Genomic DNA, 5,777 nt, shown 5'->3' with positions numbered 1-5,777 from the left:
CACTCACACACACACTCACACACAGACACACACACACACTCACACTCACACACAGACACACACACACACACTCACACACAGACACACACACACACTCACACTCACACACAGACACACACACACACACACAGACACACACACTCACACACAGACACACACACACACTCACACACACACTCACACACAGACACACACACACACACTCACACACAGACACACACACACACACACACACACACACACACACACTCACACACAGACACACACACACACACACTCACACACAGACACAGAGACACACACACACACACACACACACACACACACATTCTTCCAACTATTTGGTTGCATTGACCCCATATAGGATCCCAGTAACCTACTTACACTATGTGACATCAGTTGTTAGTATAATATTAATATATTTATATGTTTATAGGTCAGACTTTATTTGGATAGTCTGCCTGCCTGTCATTCATTAAATTATTGTGCAAGAAAAATGCTCTACATGGTAGTTAGTGTCTGATTTGTTAACCATTCACGCACAACTGCAAGTTCAACATTTAGAAAGTTTGGTGATTGAGTCCCTTTGTGTTGTAAAGTGGTGAAGACATAAGGGCTCAGATTAGGGGTGTGACGACTTTGAGCATTAATTTCCTGCATTCTGGAGACATTTTCTGCACCAATTAATGGTGGAAATGTCTTTATTTATATGAAGGGAAACAAAATTAAGGTGGCAGGTGACAATTCTAAATATAATGGAATATAATCAGCTTTTGGACAATGCATTTCTTTCTTTTATTTCAGTTGCATTGAATGTTTTCTTATTGTGCATTGTTTCATTTGTTACTTAACATTTCTCAAGTTGTTTTTAACAAAAGCTTTCAAAAAGAGATGGACACATTCTGATCTGTCCCCAGCGTCCCCAGTGAAAATGATACCTATCTGTCAACATTTTTTAATGTCCCGCCCCATGCAGGCTGTGATTGATCGGTTCACAAAATGTGACATTGACAAGCTACTTTCAGCACACGGCTCCTTGAAAGGCACCCGAGCTTCTCTTCTCCCTCGTCTCTCTCCGCAGACAGAGTTTAGCAGGCAGGCGTGAACAGGTGAGCGTCACGTAGCGCCCAGAGAAGCTGATATGGAGAGGGCAGAGGAGAGGACCGGCAGCGTATGGTACCGCCCCACTTCAAGCACTGACTACTACTATTCAATTCAATTCAATTTTATTTATCTAGCGCCAAATCACAGCAACAGTTATCTCAGAGCGCTTTTCATAAAGAGCAGATCTAGACCGTACTCTGTGATGAAATTTACAGAAACCCAACAGTACTGAAATGTTTCAGATCAAACAAATTGAAATATTAGTCAGAGATAACACAAGTAAACACAAAATGCCATTTCATTCAGATGAAGGTTTTTATTATTAAGGGAAAAAGCAACAAGTGCAATCAAGCATTTGCAATAACTGGCAGTGAGTCATGCCACAAGATCTCAATCGGATTCAGGTCAGGACTTTGACTAGGCCACTCCAAATCTTCATTTTGTTTTTCTTAAGCCATTCAGAGGTGGAACTGCTGGTGTGTTTTGGATCATTGTCCTGCTGCAGAACCCAAGTGCGCTTCAGCTTGAGGTCACGAAGAGATGTCCGGACGTTCTCCTTCAGGATTTTTTGGTAGACAGCAGATTTCATGGTTCCATTTACCACAGCAAGTCGTCCAGGTCCTGAAGCAGCAAAACAGCCCCAGACCATCACACTACCACCACCATATTCTCCTGTTGGTGTGATGTCCCTTTTCTGAAATGCTGTGTTACTTTTACGCCAGATTTGATGGGACACACACCTTCTAAAAACTTCAACTTTTGTCTCGTCAGTCCACAGAGTATTTTCCCAAAAATCTCGGGGATCATCAAGATGTTTTCTGGGAAAACTGAGACCAGCCTTTATGTTCTTTTTGCTCAGCCGTGGTTTGGGATGTTGTTGTGTGGTTTTTTGTGACTTGGGGTAATTTGGTTGGCCGGCTATTCCTGGGAAGGTTCACCACTGTTCCATGTTTTCGCTGGAGTCCCAAAGCTTTAGCTTTACCTTTTCCAGACTGATAAATCTCAATCACTCTGTTTCTCATTTGTTCCTGAATTTCTTTGGATTATTTGGATTTCTTGATTGAGAACCGGTGTGGCAGTAATCAGGCCTGTGTGTGGCTAGAGAAATTGAACTCGACTTTCCAAAAATGTGACAAACCACAGTTAATTTATGTTTCAACAGGGGGGCAATCACTTTTTTCACACAGTGCCATGTAGGTTTGGATTTTTCCCCCTTAATAATAAAACCCTTCATTTAAAAACTGCATTTTGTCTTTACTTGTGTTATCTTTGTCTAATATTTCAATTTGTTTGATGATCTGAAACATTTCAGTGTAACAAACATGCAAAAAAATGGACATTGGACATTGCTCATGATGTGCTTACTTACAATACAATAATTATACAATAATAAAATCACACACAGGGTACAGTATAGAGAACACATACACACTATAAACAAAAACAATATTGGGTGTGGCAGGTATTGTATAGACAGATTGAAACAATGGTGCAATGAAGCATAGTGCAAAAGATGCTGGAATAAATAAGTATTATGTGCAGGTGTTATGCACATCAGGTAGGTGGGTTTGGTATAGCTGTTCATCAGAGTGATGGCTTGTGGGAAGAAACTGTTCCCCTTCGAGGGAACTCGAACTGCGTCGGTGACGACACTATGGGAACGCCTCTGGGCGTGGCAGGGCTGAACTATGAATGAAACTATTCCAATCCTATTGGTGTTGCTAGAACGGTAGTGTATGACGGCATAACCGGAGGGTTATATAAGCACGCCGGCACACAGGACACATTAGCTTTTTTCTATTAAGCAGGCACTCTGAGTATGTTTGGAAGCTCCACTATCGAGAAAGTTGTTGTCTTACCTGGAAGTCCTGACGAAGCAGTAGAGACCATGTCTGGTAATCAGTTCCGACAATGTGTTTTTCCATGCCCACGCTACATCGCGGCTGGGGAGACTCATGAGATGTGTGTTTCCTCTCTGTGGATGTCGCACGCCCAGGCAGCTCTCGAGGGGGCTGCCATGGCGAGGCCCGGTCCCTGAGGGTGCTGAGGTCTCGTGTGGATTTCTTTCGGAAGATGGTCGGATGCGCTCTCCCCGTGGCTCAGGCCCCGCGGTTGCTGAGGCGTTGCAGCGGCTACGGTCATGGGGATCGCAGCGTGATATCTCCGAGGGCGTCGGGACGGCTGAGGCCTTTTTCCGGTCCTCGTCTGCTGACTCCGCCTCCTCTCTTTCCCGTTCGGGAGCCCGTTCTCGGCTTCTCCTGCCTGAGGTATGAGTTTGGAGAGGCTTGCACAGTCTGATTCTGAGGAGCTAGACGTGCTTAGCATCACGGAGGATGACTTCCGGGAGCCGGGCCGACGTCATCAGTCCGCGCCCAGCTATGAGAGGCGGGGCAGGAGCCGCAGGACGGCAGTAACCTCAATGAGCTTTTCTGCAGCCCGAGCGCCACCCCCGCGTCGATCCTCGCCATTCTTTCCTGATTTACACAATGAGGTATGTAAATCATGGAACAGACCAAAAAAAAAACAAAAAAACAAGAGAGCTGCTCTGCGTAGCTGACCGCATCCCCTCTGCTGGGCCACAGCAGCATGACAGAAACTAAGCAGCACGGCTTCGGAACGATGCCTAAGCGGACCTATTTTTCTCCCACCCTTGCTTCATTCCTTCAGACGCCGGCGCTCAGACGATATCCGCTTTGGTGGGCAAGGCCTACATGGCAGCGGGTCGAGTTGGTGCAAGCCCGCACACTATGGCCACCTTGCAGGCATACCAGGCCGATCTTCTCAAAGCTCAGGCAACAGGCTCTGTTTTCCTGCTGTCTTGGCGCTCGGGACACGCTAGCCGCCAGTGAGCTCTCTCCAGTCTGCCCGCCTCGAGGGGTTGCAGCTGGAAAACGATCGGGCTCACACACCGTGGGTGGCGGAGCCTTGCAAACATTTCCCCGTGGGTCCTGCGCACCGTAGTGGATGGCTACAGGCTGCAGTTCCGGGTCCACCCCCCCCCCCCAGAAGTTCAACGGGGTGGTCTGGACTGCGGTGCACGAGGGGCAGAGCCAGGTGTTGGGACAAGAAGTTCGCTCTCTGCTGGAAAACGGGGCCAGAGAGCTTATTTTCCCACCAGTCAGGGAGTCCGGGTTCTACAGCCGGTACTTCATAGTTCCCAAGAAGGATGGATGGGTTGCGTCCGATTTTGGATCTGCGGTCCCTGAACCAATCTCTGAGGAGATTCAGGTTCAGGATGCTCACCATCCCCACCATCATCAGTTCCGAGGACTGGTTTGGCACGATAGATCTGCAAAGACGCTTATTTCCAGTCTCCATCCGTCCCTTTCACAGGAAGTTCCTGAGGTTTGCCTTCAAAGAAGAGAAAAGAAGAGCGGCTTACCAGTATCGGGTTCTTCCGTTCGGCCTAGCACTCTCTCCCCGCACGTTCACCAAATGCATGGATGCAGCTCTGGCCCCGCTGAGGCTCCAGGACATCCGCATACTGAACTACATCGACGACTGGCTTGTCCTGGCCCAGTCTCGAGAGTTAGCGGTTTGGCATCGAGATGTCGTCCTCGCCCACCTTCAGCGTTTGGGGCTGCGGCTCAACGCGAAGAAGAGCGTGCTGATGCCCGCCCAACAGACTACGTTCCGGGGTGGTGTGGGACTCAATGACGATGTGGGCCCACTTGTCTCCCGCACGTGTCGAGCCCATTTTATCCTCAGTGACCAGAGTGCAGTTAGGCTGCGCCATCACTGTAAAACACTTTCAGAGGTTGTTGGGTCTCCTGGCAGCAGTGTCCAGTATAATACCTTCCGGACTACTGCACATGAGAGCCCTGCAGTGGTGGCTAAAATCCAAGGGATTCTCCCCGAGGGGAAATCCGCTCCGTCTGATACGGGTTACGAGCAGATGCCTTCGTTCCCTGTCTGTATGGAGGAAATCTTGGTTCCTGTCCCAAGGTCCCGTGTTGGGAGCAATCTGTCGCCGAACAATTATTTCAACAGACGCCTCACTCACGGGATGGGGCGCGGTCATGGACGGCCGCTTTGCAAGAGGCTCCTGGTAGGAGCATCATTTCTCCTGGCACATAAATTGCCTGGAAATGTTGGCGGTACTCAGAGCTCTGAGGAGTTTTCTGCCCGCTCTCCGCGGTCGCCACATCCTTGTCAGAACCGACAATACGGCAGTGGTGGCCTATTTGAATCACCAGGGGGGTCTGCGCTCGCGCCCGTTATGCAAACTGGGGGTTCTGGAGCGGGTCCGTCAGGACGGCATCAGTCTACTACTAGTAGCCCCGTTTTGACCGGCACGAGTGTGGTTCTCGGATTTAATATCGCTCCTCGAGGGCCCGCCCTGGCAGGTCCCTCTGAGGAGAGACTTGCTGTCCCAGGCGGAGGGCCGGATCTTTCACCCGCACCCCGCCTTGTGACAGCTATGGGTCTGGCCCCTGAGGGGGCGCAGTTCCTAGAGGCGGGCCTGACGACAGGAGCAGTCGAAATGCTGCTCAGCTCCAGAGCCCCGTCCACGAGAAGGATGTATGGCCTAAAGTGGAATGTGTTCACCACCTGCTGCAGATAACGGGCAGTGGACCCAGTTACCTGCTCGGTAATTATGATACTGGAGTTCCTCCAGCACCGTTTCTCTGCGGGCCTCTCCCCGTCCACGCTCAAAGTGTATGTGGCTGCCA

The sequence above is a fragment of the Micropterus dolomieu genome, linkage group LG02 (assembly GCF_021292245.1).
Source record: "Micropterus dolomieu isolate WLL.071019.BEF.003 ecotype Adirondacks linkage group LG02, ASM2129224v1, whole genome shotgun sequence".
NCBI classification, from domain to species: Eukaryota; Metazoa; Chordata; class Actinopteri; order Centrarchiformes; family Centrarchidae; genus Micropterus; species Micropterus dolomieu.
The sequence above is the reverse complement of the archived record's forward strand: the minus strand, read 5'-3'. Positions refer to the sequence as shown.